Genomic DNA, 14008 nt, shown 5'->3' with positions numbered 1-14008 from the left:
GGGACGAAATGTGGGCTGCAACATCGCTGTGGTGCTGCAGGAAGGGAGCTGGGGGAGGCCTCAGACTGCTGTAGGGGAAAGGCAGTTTTGGTGCTCCCTTTGGGATGCTCCTGTCACTAGATGTGCTGGAGACATGGAGCTGATTTAGCAGCAGCTGCTGCCATCCCTGGCTCTGATCGCCTGTGTATTGCATCACGTATCACAGTAAATTTGGTGTTAGCTAGCTGCAATGCCACCAGCAATTAGGATGTGACAACCAGTAGCTGAGAACAGCCTCCAAGCCGCAGTGAATGGGCACTACAGCGAAAGTGGTGCCTGACCGAGTGTGATCCTAAGGGTTTAAGCTGTTGCTGCAGTCACAGCCTGCATCCCCACGCTGCTGCCCTGAGGATACAGCAGAGGCACTGCAGGCAGGGGCATCTGCCAGCCTACCAAAAACTGTTACAGACAGAGAGGCTGTAGAACTAATCCCAAATCTGTGTTAATGGATCTTGCCACAAAACACCCTCTCTGGTCTTCATTTACTAAGCTGACGGCATGGGAGTAGGGGTGAAGAAACTAAATTCAAATCCTTATTTTGATTTGCTTTCATATTGGTGAATATTTCAGTTTTTAATTGTGGCCTAGCTACTTCAAAAGAAGTGCTCAGTGTACTCTTTTTGGTATGATCCAGCTCTCTTAAGTTATCCGTTATGGTGTGAACACTGTTACAGAATTAGAATCACAGAGTGGTTTGGCTTGGAAGGTACCTTAAAGACCATCCAGTCGCACCCCCCCTGCCATGGGCAGGGAAACCTCCCACCAGACCGGGTTGCCCAAAGCCCCATCCAGCCTGGCCTTGAACACCTCCAGGGATGGGGCATCCACAGCTTCTCTGGGCAACCTGTGTCAGTGCCTCACCACCCTCTAATCTAATATCTAATCTAATATCTAATATCTAATCTAATTGTCCTCTGTTTTAGTTACCCCTTGTCCTATCACCATACTCCCTGACCAAGAGTTCCTCACCACCTTTTCTGTAGGTACTGGAAAGCTGCTATGAGTTCTTCCTGGGGCCTTTTCTTCACCAGGCTAAATAACCCCAACTTTCTCAGCCTTAAAGTGATGAAGTAAAGCTTTTAGTAGTTTGGTATGACGTTATTCCAGAATGATTAGTTGCCCAAAGTTACCATACCGGTAAATCCTAAGTGAACTTGAAATGTAATTGTTCTGCTTTCCCACAGGAAAAAATATTGTGCTGGTGACATCTAGTGGAATAAAAATTGACATCTTTTGTTTTTGTAAGACAGACAATAAGACAAAAAAATCCCCATTAAAAACAATGGATTTTTTTTTTCTCTTTCAAACTGTATTAATCTGAACCCCATAAAAAGGAAATTTATTTTGTTTGTCTGTACTCAAGAAACCCAAACCAACACTGTGAAACCTCCTTCTGGGAGCTCATGGTCCCTGTGGATGCATGTAAGCATGAAGATTATGATATCATTATTAAGACAACGGAGGTACGTGACATTTATATAGCACATATAACCGTGAAGTGTGGATAAAAAGAAGGTATCTGTAGTGGATTAATCCCTTCAAATCATCTGAATCCCCGTGTTTGCCGTTGTTGTTCTTCCCTATGGCCAGAGGGTGGAGAACTCGGGGTTTCTCTCAGACAGGCCTTCAGCTGGGGCACATCAAGTGGCACTTTGTAGTAATACAGCTGCCCAGTTTTTAGTGCTAGGTGCTTTGCTTCCTGGATCTTGCCAGTTTACTAAGTTTAAACAGATTTGGTTGGGGAAAGAAAAACAAAAACAACAAAAAAAAGAAATCTGTCCTATGAGGACAGCTGCTATGAGTACCCACCCTGCAGTTAGCTGTAGGCAGGGTTTCTGGTGACTAAATACATAACAACCTGGTTAATATACTTAGCAGGAAAGACAGGGATTGGGGATTGCCTTTTTCCCTCCATTCATAAGTACACGAGGCAATCTCAGTGTAATTTGCCCATGGCTATAACAAATGTAATTGGGCTGTAACTGTACAGCTATGCCTTGTTTTTTTTTGAGGCCTTTTGAGCACTGACCTTCAGTCCCTGCTCTCTTTCCTTCTGGCTGAGCATCCTGTCCTAAGCTCCCTGGTAGCCTGCCCAGGTCTTTTTGATGTTTCCCAGACAGAGTGGCAGCCTGGTGCAGCACCCGACCTCTGCAGCCCCTGGCCTCTCTTTGTCATGGCTTTGAAAACCCTGCTCAGTCACAGTCCTTGTGAGCAGTAGGTCCACTGCATTTAAGATCTACTTGCAGCAAACCCCAGTGTAAATACCGTTCTCTCCATAAACACTGCTAGGAAAAAATCTGATTTTGCCACTGATAGAAAATGCATTTACTTGCAAAAGTATTACTGACACCTCCTCCTCCCCCATTCTGCTTCCTACCAATGGCTTGAAATTTAGCAAGGGTAACCTTTGTATCAAGAATGTATGTTTTCCTGTTCCTGCCAAAACCTGCCTAGGTTTGGTTAAATAAGGACTTCAGACATGCACAGGCATGCTAGAGCTTAAAAGCTGAAGTCTTTCAAGGTGCTGTCCTCAGCAAATGTATATGTCCTCCTTTCCCAGCTCCTGGTGTTTGGAGGCTGGACCTTGCCCTTGTCCCTCTTAGGAGGGGAGAGCTGCCCCTGTCCTGCAGCCCCACAGACAGGGCCAAAGAAATGTCACAGCCTGGAGGTAGCTCCAGCCCCACCCTGCAGCACAGAGTTGCAATGAGATGCTGGGGAAGTCACTTATGCCAGGCTTTCTGTGGGAGTTTGTAGGTTTGTAGATGTCTGGTTTCTTAAATGCACAGATAATAATTACAGTAGGAACTCTACTTGAACTCTACCAACAAATCATTGTCAAAATGGACAAAAATCTGCTGTTGCTTCCAAAATGTCTGTCCTGGGTCTGCTTCTCTTTTCTGCTTTTTGTTCCACCACTTATGTTATTAGGGATGTGCATATTACATTTGTGTGGGAGACGACAAACAACACGGCTGGGAGGGTAGCTGCAGGCATGTGGAAGGGCAGGAGAAAAGTTAATGTTGTGAGTTGAAAAGAAAGTGGGAAATAATTCAGTTAGGAAGACTGCAAAGGTTTACATTTAAGCAAGAATAATTGATTACAAATTTACAAAATGGGACCTGATGGGCTGGATAATAGTTCTGCAGATAAGGAACAAGGGGCAGTAGTGTACCCTAAGTTATTCATGAACACTAATGCTGGCACTGTTGTGAGTAGCACATCTGGGACATATAAACAGAAAAGCAACACAGAAGAGGCATGAAGAAATATTTCTGCCTTACTCAGCACCCCTGAGGCCCCAGCTAGTGTTTTGTGTCCAGCTCTGGGCAATGTTCCCCAAAGAGAAGTGTGAGCCAGCGAGGACTCCAGGGGCCAGCAGCAGATAGTCAGTGTCTTCGAAGAGCAGAGGAACAGGCAGTTCTTCGTGTCCCCTGGGGACAGAGAGATAAAAGATGGACTAGCCATAGTACAGAGGGTTTAGTCTAAATATCACTCTAACAAGGAGCATAATTAGGCACTGGAAATAACCTGCCTCAGTAGACTGTGAAATCTCTATTTTTAAGAACAGGTTAGACAGGAATGATTTAACTAGAGGGATATCCAGGGAAGGCTGATATAGCTGACCTTTTCTTAAGGCAGGAGGATGGACTAGATGGCCTACAGAGGATGCTGTCAGACTATTCTCTTCACTTTTCACAAGCTGAGATCCTGAAACTTATTTTCAGCTTTGTTCAAGACTCCCAAGTGCAAACAAAGTCAGTGGAAACTGCGTTTGCGTGTATTAAGACTTGTTTAATGCTAAATGACAAGGATAGACCTTAGGTTTCTCAGACTGGGCACTTGAATTTAAGGGATATTTTTGAACTCTAAATAATACATCTCAGTTCCCCAACTGTAACACAGAGATAACGCTATCAACACATCTTATTAGCATGCTTTGAAGATTGGTTAATTCAGGCTTTTGAATTTTTTACATATATTACTGTATCATCTAGGGTTTTATAGGAAAGAAGTTAACCATATCATCGTGATGGCTTATCTTAATTTACAAGCTTTGAACCACATACTGGAACAAAACAAATAAAATCAAAATACTGAATAACACTGTAGATTATAAGAGCAGCAGCAGGCTCAGTGGTTTTGCAGTCTGAGCTCTGATGTAACACAGACCACCAAACGATTATTAGCTAAATGTTATCTGCTCTATGTACTGAAAAAGGTGAGGGCGTGTGAAAGAAACTGTATGCAATAATGATATTAAACAATGCATTGTACATATACACAAAAGAGCTGAGTTACAGAGGCATGAATACTCTCTGTCCTTGGGTTTTCCCCACTTCTGCATAACTGCCTTTTACATGTATAATAGTCTTTCTAGGTGTCCTTGTGCATGAAATAAACCTACGCAGTACTCAAATGTAAAGAACATAAATATAAGATCCATTGAGAGGGACCTGTCTTGACATCAGGAGACTCAGCCTAAACAGATATTTGCTTCCTTCTCCTGCACAGCTGAAGGGGGCCAAAGAGGGGCACAACACAACTGTTGCTGAGGCAGCTGTAAGGTTGCTTCCCATGTTCCCCATCTCCCAAGGCAGGAGACAGGGTGCACAGGGCTGTGCAGCCTGGGCAGGAGCCATGTCCATGTCTGGGGCCACACCGAGATCTCTCCTTTCAGAACCTCACAGCAACCTACAGCTATCAAACCTCTGACCCACAGTTGCTCAGGGATGAAGCAGAGGGATGGAATGATGCAGGAGGTCTCTGAAAGCAGCCATGGAAAATATAAGAGCCTGTGCAGTCTCTTCAGCTAAAGTAAACCCTGGTAGATGGTTGATACCTACAAGCTCATGCATTGCACCTGGCCAGCTGCAGTTACCATGCAGTGCAAAACAGTACAGTGTAGCTCAACTGTTTTTTCTCCAAGAAACTGCCTCTGAATACGACTCACTTTATCTCACCAGTTATCTGAGACAAAGCCAGATCTGACAAAGACTTTAATGGTGAAGGTAGCTCTTGTCCTGAGCTCCCAATGCCTCTTAGCAGCTTAAGAGAGACACAGGTGGAAGATCAGCTCAGGGTGACACTGCTGAAGCTGTGTGCGTTGCTACAGCTGTAACACTGGCATGCGTGTCACTTGGTAGGGAGGATTTTGACTGAGTGAAGTGGTTTCAGGCTGATCTTAGGCCCTCCCTTCTTAGTGGCAAATTGATAAGTGGACTGTCATGAGAGTGCTACGAAGGTGTGATGCCTGAGCAGCTGAGCACTGTCCCTGGGGTACATGCCCAGCTGTGTCCCGTCCACATCAATGGTGCAAGGTCTGAACAGTTCTGAGTACCCTACAGCCATAATCCTGAAGAATTAAATCTCTTCTAGCTATAAATTTGCTTATCCTCAATTTTAATGTCATGTATATTCAACCTGAAGATGAAGTGTTAAATACTTCTTATGCCTTTTTGAAAGTCAAAATCGAAAGGCTGACCTAGAGAACATGGCTTATAAAAATGAAAATAAAAATAAAAATGCTGATTTCTTTATGTTCATATTCTCATTTTTTTGAGTTTCTAACAATGAAGCTGAACAAACACAGGCTCTCGAGATTTTACCACTGAAAGGAGGGGTTGCATAGATGTGATAATCATAAGACTCCAGGAATTAGGTGCTTTAACATGTTGCTTCTGATTTCAGTGGCATGTGTCCAACAGTTTTAGACCAGGCCTCTTTTAGAGCTTGCAAGGGGGCCAAAACCTACAATTACAACTACAGATATACATCTCTCAATATGTTGTTAGTCTCCAAAAACCCTAAACCACAGAGAGAGATGTTTAAAAGTCAGATGTCCTGCAGCTAAGTGGGGACTTTCTTCAGGAGCAAAATGAAGGTCTAAGTTTACCTCTTCCCTTCTGTAGCTGCTCTGCCTCTTGAGTGGACTGAGAGAGAAGGCAGAGAACTGAGAGACAGAAAGCTTGAGTATGTGAATGTGGGGGGCGTGAAGGGGTGTTCACTGAAGCACAACAGAAATTTCAGAGCTGTTCATCAGGAGAGGACAGACACCTTATGCAGAAAGATCAGGTGCAATTCAGGAGAATCACAGATGTTGAAGAAGAAACTTTTATTTCAGACAGTGGAGTGCACGTGTGCCTTTATCTAAGAAAGAAAAAGATTTGGAGAAAGAAGTAGAGCATGAGGGAAATGCTCAAAGCTCTTTGCATAGCAGGGGAGAATGTGAAGAAAAGAATGCCCAAACTCCTCACCAGCTTCCACAAAAATCAGTGAGATTGGTGTGATCTGCCTGTGATGAAGCTGGAAAAGGGGTCTCTGGTCAGGAAGGTCAGGAAGACCCTTTCAGGTTCCCTTGCTTTCATAGAGGCAGCTACAAGTTAACAGTCACCCTAGTGCTGTGCTGTTTTCTGTTTGCTTTTTGTGATGAGAAGTAACCTTCAGCTGAGTCAGGTAACCCCACCTATTGACTCCACACGCACAAAAGCTTTCTTGTGCCTTGCGTGGCTGCTGAAGGCACTGTGCATCTTGTGCAGGGCACATGCTGTACCGCTGACAGCATGCTGGCCGTTGCCAATGTGTATTTCTTCCATGGGATTTTAAACAATGGAACTCAGTGACTGATCTGAAACAGGGAGCTTTAAGCCAAATTTAGCAGCACAGAGTCTGAATCTGAATGAGAAGGAAGGGAGAGGGGTGTCTTTTGGATGAGGTTCCTCACAGGCCAGCAGCCCGAGACAAGGGGAAGCCAAATGGTTGCAACAAGACTTCTTCAGCCTGTGGAGTGTGGAGAGGTTGTGGTGCTGATGTCTCCTTTCACACAAGTCCTTTGGACCAGCAGCTGTGGTGCCTGCTGCCAGGCTCGTGGCGGGGAGGGAGCCAGCCCCAGCGCCTGGGGTGAAGGGACACCATTTGTAAAAGTCACGCTGGTAAAGCAAAGGGACAAATTACTGCGATATTCTCTGAAGAGATCTTGCACCCACTCTGGAGAACACTAAATCAGCTTCCCCAGAGGCGATACGTATCTGGGGTTTTTAGAAAAGCAAATAAAGCACAAGCTCCTGAGCAGCTGCCGCTGGCTGCCAGCCACAGCAGGCCACAACCAGCCCAGTGCTGCGGGAGGGCGGGCGGCAGGCAGCTGCTCACTGGGCCTGTGGGTGTCCGAGCAGGTTATGGGGCTGGGCAGCTGGCCCTCAATCCTCCTCACAGCGACTGAGAGGAATCTTCTGTTTCTTCTTCAAAGTGGGAAGCCAGCACACAGTATCTCCACTCCTCCCCAGCCCCTCCACCAGCCAAGTGCATACCAGGCACAGGGGCTGGACAGCTAGGGCAGGAAACCTTCCTGGTGCCACCTGCCAAAGCCCTGCTGGCCGGTTGTTTTCCCCCACCGGCACTAAAATACTGGATTTTGGTGGGTGCAAATGCAGAGGTGGATCCTGAGAGAGAAACCTTCAGGTCCTTCTCAGCAGCCTCTGTTTTGTTGTCTGGGCAGATACCAGAGCTGTTGCCCCATCTGTGGAGCTCTCAGTTTCTCCTGCTGTGGGTGGGGATGCTGAGAGCAGACCCCACAGCAACCTCCTTCAGCAGCGACATGTCCGTAAGAGCTGGCAAAACTATTTTTTATTATTGTGTGGTAAGGGAGATACCCTGGGAACTTGCATCCTCCAAAGCACTGACACCTTCTGGCAATGTCCTGGCAAAGTGTGTTGGAGGCTGGTCTTATTCCCCATCTGCCTACGATGGTCTGAGCATTTCGATGGGCTTTGGAAAGCTTTACCCTGACATTTGGTATTAATGAGCGCCTGTAAAACTCTTTCCAGGTTGCCAATTGTGGTTAAAAACCAGCAAGACATTGAAGCACAGCGTTAATAACATTTAGTTGTTTATTTTTGTAACAACAAGATTTTCAGGAGAAAATACAACACTTTCTTAGTGGAAATAATTAAAACCATGAAAATGACTGCATTTCCTGTGTGACTGACATATTCCATGTGGGAGAAAATGTTTCCCAGCAACAAAAAATACATTGTAGTGGCTCACATTTTTCTTAGCACTCCGCATCCCTTTCCTTAACCAGAACAACAGGCAAAGGGAACAACATGTTACACATTTTTAACAATTCATCACATAAGGAAGTAGCAACACCCTTTTCCCACAGAGCAGTGATGTAAAGGGCTTCCATTTTGGGGTACTTTGCTTTGAAATTCCTAAAAAGTGCCTGACTTCAGTCAGGAGGAGATGTTATCTTTCCAACACAGGCCCAATCCTTGCAATGGGGCTGCAGACAAGCAGGCACTGCACAAGGTGCGTCCTGGCCCTGGTCCTGGCCCTGGTCCTGGTTCTGGTCCTGGCCCTGGTCCTGGTCCTGGCCCTCATCCTGGTCCTGGCCCTGGTCTTCCCCTGTGCTATTTCTGAAATGCATCCCCTGAGGCCCGTCTGGAGTTCAGCCTCTGCCAAACAGGCAGCCGGCTGAAATCACCCTGAGCACGTGAAGCATTGTGCTGGGTGCTCATAAAGACATTTGAAAGGTAACTCTGATACATCTCTTCATCTCTTGCTGTTTCATCCTGCCTATTTTTTTCTCCTATGCTGATTCCAGAAGATTATATCAAAAGTAGACAAGAAAGGAATCAAGACGTTAAAATTTTCAGTTTAGATAGAGAAACTGCTTTGCCATTTCCCGCAAGGCAATGAACTGGATAACATTTTTTTCAAAACTTTCTGACATTCATTTATCATGACTTTATTTCAGATGGGCCACTTTCTTTCAAATGTGTAGAGCTTTATTTTTATGCTTTATTAAAAATTGGTACACGTGAAATATTTGAAGCACACAGGAAAGAACAGGGTGTGATGGCAAACTGCAGATGTTATTCAGCAACTGCTACATGTGGCTCTTTAGGTTACCCAGAAGTTACCAGACCTTTCCTTTTTCCTTGCATGTCAGGCTACACTGACATGAAAGTAAAAATATGAAGTAAAACACAGTTTTTATTTCATTTTCTCAGCTCATTTCTTTTTGTATTGTCCTTTCCAACCTCCCAGTCATAATTTCAGTTTAAGTTTTTGCCAAAACATAATTCTAAAAGTTGCTGGCCCTGGCCATGTTGCACTTCTAAAGAGCCTTTTTAAAGACAATGCTAACAGAAGAGCAGCAGGAATAAATAGTTGTGCAGTGAGTCAGGTGTTCTTCAGGCACTGGAGGGAGTTGTGAAGTGCAATAAGCTCTGGACTCTATTATTTGTGCTATCAAAAAGGGTCAAGAACTTTTCTGAAAGACTTCTGAAGTCAGATAAAAACACATTGGTATAAATCACCACCTCTCAAAGAGTAAGAACTAAACACAAAGAGAATGACTTGGTAAGTAAAACAGGACTCAAAATGAAGAAAACTTGTGTTCTCAGTTCTGAAATGAATTTGATTTACATCATCAGATTATTTATTTCATTTATTTACTTGGTACTATCTATATATTGATATATTTAGAGTTATTCATCTGCAAAATGAGGCAAATTACATAACCTAAGTACTGCATTTATGAAATTCATATTTATCAAAAGGTTTTTGCACAGCCAACTCTGAATTGCAATTCATTTACTGTATAACAGTAACAACAGTTTCTATATTCACAGCTCCTTAAGGATGGATCCTTTCATTTTCTGGAGATAGCTTTCTCTGTCTTTTTAATCAATTTTCCATTTTGCTGTGACTGGAATTTTGGCACATTTTCCCCCTTGCGTGTGGGTGTCAATGTGTCAACGCTAATGGGAAAGGCCACTAGTGCTTTTTTAGTTTGGCACTATTTTTCTGGAATAAATTATATATATATATATTTCTCTGTTTCCTTCTTTTCTGTCCATGCCTTTTTCCTCCTGTCTTCCTCTCAGCCTCCCTCATGTTGTCCCATGCTGGCTACCTTATGAAACTCATTTGCAAACAGATTCAGGAAGCTTAATTTCAGCTGATGTGTCAAGCAATGCTGCCCATAGTTTCACACCAAATCTTTATTTCCACATTTTAGAATAAATTAATTGGGAGAATTTCATTATCCTCTTTCCACGAGCCATAAAATCTACAGGGAAATAAGATTTCTTTATTCAGCCTTGCATAAAAATGGCCTGAGAAAATGGATTCAGAAAGCCCTTCAGATCCTGATACATTCCTATTGGTGTAATGCTGACTTTCCTGTCTCTCCACCATCCCAAATTTGAGATATTAAATCACTGGAAACACAGACATATACGAATCAGTACCAAAGAATTTAGAAAAAAATGTGCACCCCAGCCTCACAGATTTTCCAGGCAGATTATCCAGCAATTTAAACGGGAATGTTATCTTTTTTTTTTTTTTTTTCCAGCCTTATCGTGCTTCTACTTATAAACTCTCTAGTCAGTTTTGAAAGCAAAGAACTGAGAAAATGTCAGAAAGGTTGATTTCTTGCCAACTGCAATTGGACAAAACAGAGGAATCTCATGTCACTGTTACACTAATGGCTCGTCACCTGACCCTCTCCTGTTTTTGGCTGTTTTATCCTTTCCAACCTTCTTTCTCTGAACGGCATGACCCTCTGCCTAGCCTCAAATTGCACAGTTGTGGAACAGCTGCTTATACTGCTTAGAGTGTTGTTGTTTGCCTCTGCTGGTGTCTGGTATTTTTTTCTGGAGCGTTCCCCACTCCTGATGTCAGCAGGTCTCATTGCCCACACAGCAGGGAGAGGGACAGAGCGGTGTCAATGCTTTCCCACTTTGCAAATCCCCTGGCAGTGGCCATGCTGCCTTACTCTGTTTGTGGCTGTTGTACTGGACTTCTGTTTGGTTGTTGGCTTGTTCATTTCTGCTAGAAAACAGAGGGGCACAGGGCTTCAGGACGAGGACACTGGGGACTACCTGTGAGTGTTTCACCGTTGCTGTGTCTAATGAAATCCCTGTGCAGTTGCCTGGCCTTCCAGACTAGCACAAGCTATTTGCTTTCCTTCTGTCTGTTTTCACTGGCCACAACCAGCCTTTTTGCAGTCCTTTTTCTGGAACGCCAGTAAACATCAAAAACATTAATGCCTCAGCTTTCCAGCCACAACTGTGAAACCAGATGCCTGCACCTGCTGGGCTGTGACTCCTCACTATCAGCTGGCTACCAAGAACACCGCAAAAAATCCCTCCTGACAATTCCACGCCATCCAGCAGACCTTAGCATAAAATACTTCACATTTCAACTCTCTGGGTATGTTTTTTCCCTTACATGGGGAAGCGTTTATCATCCTAACACAGTGTGTTTGGCATTGGGTGCAGCTGAGGGAGCAGAGCAAAACCCAGGAGGCTCCTTGGTGTAGGGCCAGCGCAGCACTGCCATGGGCAGTCAGGCTTAAGCTGCTTGCAGAGTCCTCCACCTTTTCAGTGCTGCCAACACCCTCAATGCCTTCCTTCTTTTTTGTCTGGTCATTACGGATTATGGCCTGTGCCCTGTACTGGCTTCTTGACCACAAATGGGAGCTGGCTGCCTCCTGAAGTCACCACTGGAGCGAAGCTCTACCACTGCTGTGCGGCAGCTGGCACAAGCACTGTGAAATAAAGGGGAAGCTAGGCAGGGGAAATGGGCAAGGCTCAGCTTCTGAGGGGGATGAAGATAGCACCAAACTCCAGGCTGAAACACAGTTGAAAGAAATCCCACTGTTTGTCTAAAAGGAATTCACTGGTGTATTTACTTAATGTTCACTATTTAAAGTTTCCTCAGCTCAGGATGACAAGTATGCTTCTTGGTGACAGGAAGGATGCAGCACTTGATGCTTTTAAAAGCACTTGATAAGCTTTTAAGTTCTTCCAAAGTATATAGGTGCTAGCAGCCATACATAACCAGTATATTTATCTGGAGGACTACATTTAGAGGAGAGGTTTTGAACATTTAGAGGGCTGCAGTCACATTACACCTCTCACTTCTGTCAAAATTAGTAATAGCCTCTAGCTGTTGAAACTGATTCAGCTCACAGCTGAAGAACACTCTACAACTGTGAAGGGAGTGGAGACACATGCACAGGCAGTCTTGATACAGGTTTGCAAGACCATTTCTGGGTGGAATGAGGGGGAAGTGAGAGGACAGAGAGGCTGTAGTCCTTCACAAATGCGAGAAGGAGTGGTAGATACTTCTAGTCCTACAGATGCCATGCTGCAAACTCATCTTAATGATTTCACACAGTAGTCCCAATTTTCAGCAAAGCAGCCACCCATTAAGTGGATGGCAAAAAAAAAAAAAAATAATAGCAAAACTAAGGAGTCAGTTCTCAGATATCTGATTAGATGGGACATATTGTCTACATGAAAACTTCTGTAACTCCACAAGCACAAACTCAACATTTGAGAATACCTGAATAACCCCTGTGTTAAGACACCATGAGGTTGGGAACGTCTGTCATCAGTTCAGGCTGTTCAGGATGCCTCGCATCCCACCAGGCATTCCTCCCTTCATCCTGCCAGACCTCTAGGAGAGCCAGCGAGCTTCTCATCCCTGCTCTGTGAAGCTGAACCTGCCATTAAGCTCAACACTCAGCTGACCTCTCTTCTTCTCCTGGGTCCGCAGTAGGCAGTGAGAATCACGCACAGGACCAGTAAGTATCCACCTTGGAGAGCATCCTCCGAGGGCAAGCACCTGGACATGGCAGTTCTCTCACCTCTACAGGACCATTGCACATAAAGATACTTGGGAAGTGGGAACAACTGAGTAGATCTGGAGTTAACTGAGTTTCCAGAGAGGGGGTGCTTAAGCAGAACTGTGGGTTATATGAGGAGGCTGGTTACACATCGCGTTGTAACACAGGAATCCTGTCACAGCTGGGTTTAATCTTTGGAAATACTTCCTCTCCTTCTGCAGCCTAGACAGCCTTTCATTTACTCCCAAACATCATAATGCTTTCTTTAAAGTTGACAGTGTTTGTTTGCATGTAGCAGATGATGAAGCAACATCTCTCCGGAAGCGGCAAGAAATGGTTACCAGCCCGGCAAGCATCCCGTACCATCTGACGGGTATGTATTTTACATGGAAAATATGTCACACATGAGAGCAGAGCTAGCCTGACTCACTTACCCCTACACAAAAGGTGCTGCCAAACCCAAACCCGCTGGGACTGGTATTCCTGCAGCATGCCCACTGCTCCAGTGTCTGAAGCTGACAGGAACGTAGCTGTCAGATGGGGAAGTAGCAGCGTCTTTTGTCACATTTTCTTGTTAAGCAAACACTGATAAAGTGCACATCATGTCTGCTCTACTTCAGGAAAAAATGTTTAGGACTTCCTGGAAATATTGCAAAAGCTACCAACTTCCCACCTCCCATGCTATCAGCAGGCATGAGTGTATTAAAACAAAGCAACCAAACCAAACAGCAAATCGTGAAAGAAAGAGAACAAATAAGGAGCCTGCAGTGCTGCCAAATTATACAACAGTGATTCCCACTGGGATTAACTTGGACAATTCGCCTCACTGAGGCCAGTGGGTCTGCTGAGAGCACTCAAAGGCTCCTGCATCGGCTGCAGGAGCAGGAGCAGGGGTAGGAGCAGGATGGGGCAGGCAGCCCCTGTAGGCAGCTCTCTTGCGCCTTCTGTAGCCTTCCCTGCTGGTGTGGTCCACCCCTGGCCACTGCTTCCACTGCAGCTGTTAGGGATGGAGCAGCCTCCAGCAGCTCTCAAAACCAAGCCTTCAACTTTATATAACTGAGACAATCTCATTTTTTCCTGCAGATAGTTGTTACAGAAGAGAGCGTGGCTTGCCCTTGTGTTTGCTTGTAAAATAGTGTGCGCATCTATGCCATGAAAAACTCCTGGCTCCTAGCTACTTGGAGTGCAGAGGACCGAGACAGCTTTCATATTTCTCTGCTATTTCTCAGCACAACTTGCTTGTGACTCACGAGAATGAAGTGACGCTGCATGTGTGCGTTCAGTGCCCAAACTTTAGCTGACACGGCAAACACTCCAAAGCCTCCCACCCCG

This window comes from Aythya fuligula, chromosome 3, assembly GCF_009819795.1.
Source record: "Aythya fuligula isolate bAytFul2 chromosome 3, bAytFul2.pri, whole genome shotgun sequence".
Taxonomy (NCBI): Eukaryota; Metazoa; Chordata; class Aves; order Anseriformes; family Anatidae; genus Aythya; species Aythya fuligula.
Note: the sequence above shows the minus strand (reverse complement) of the source record.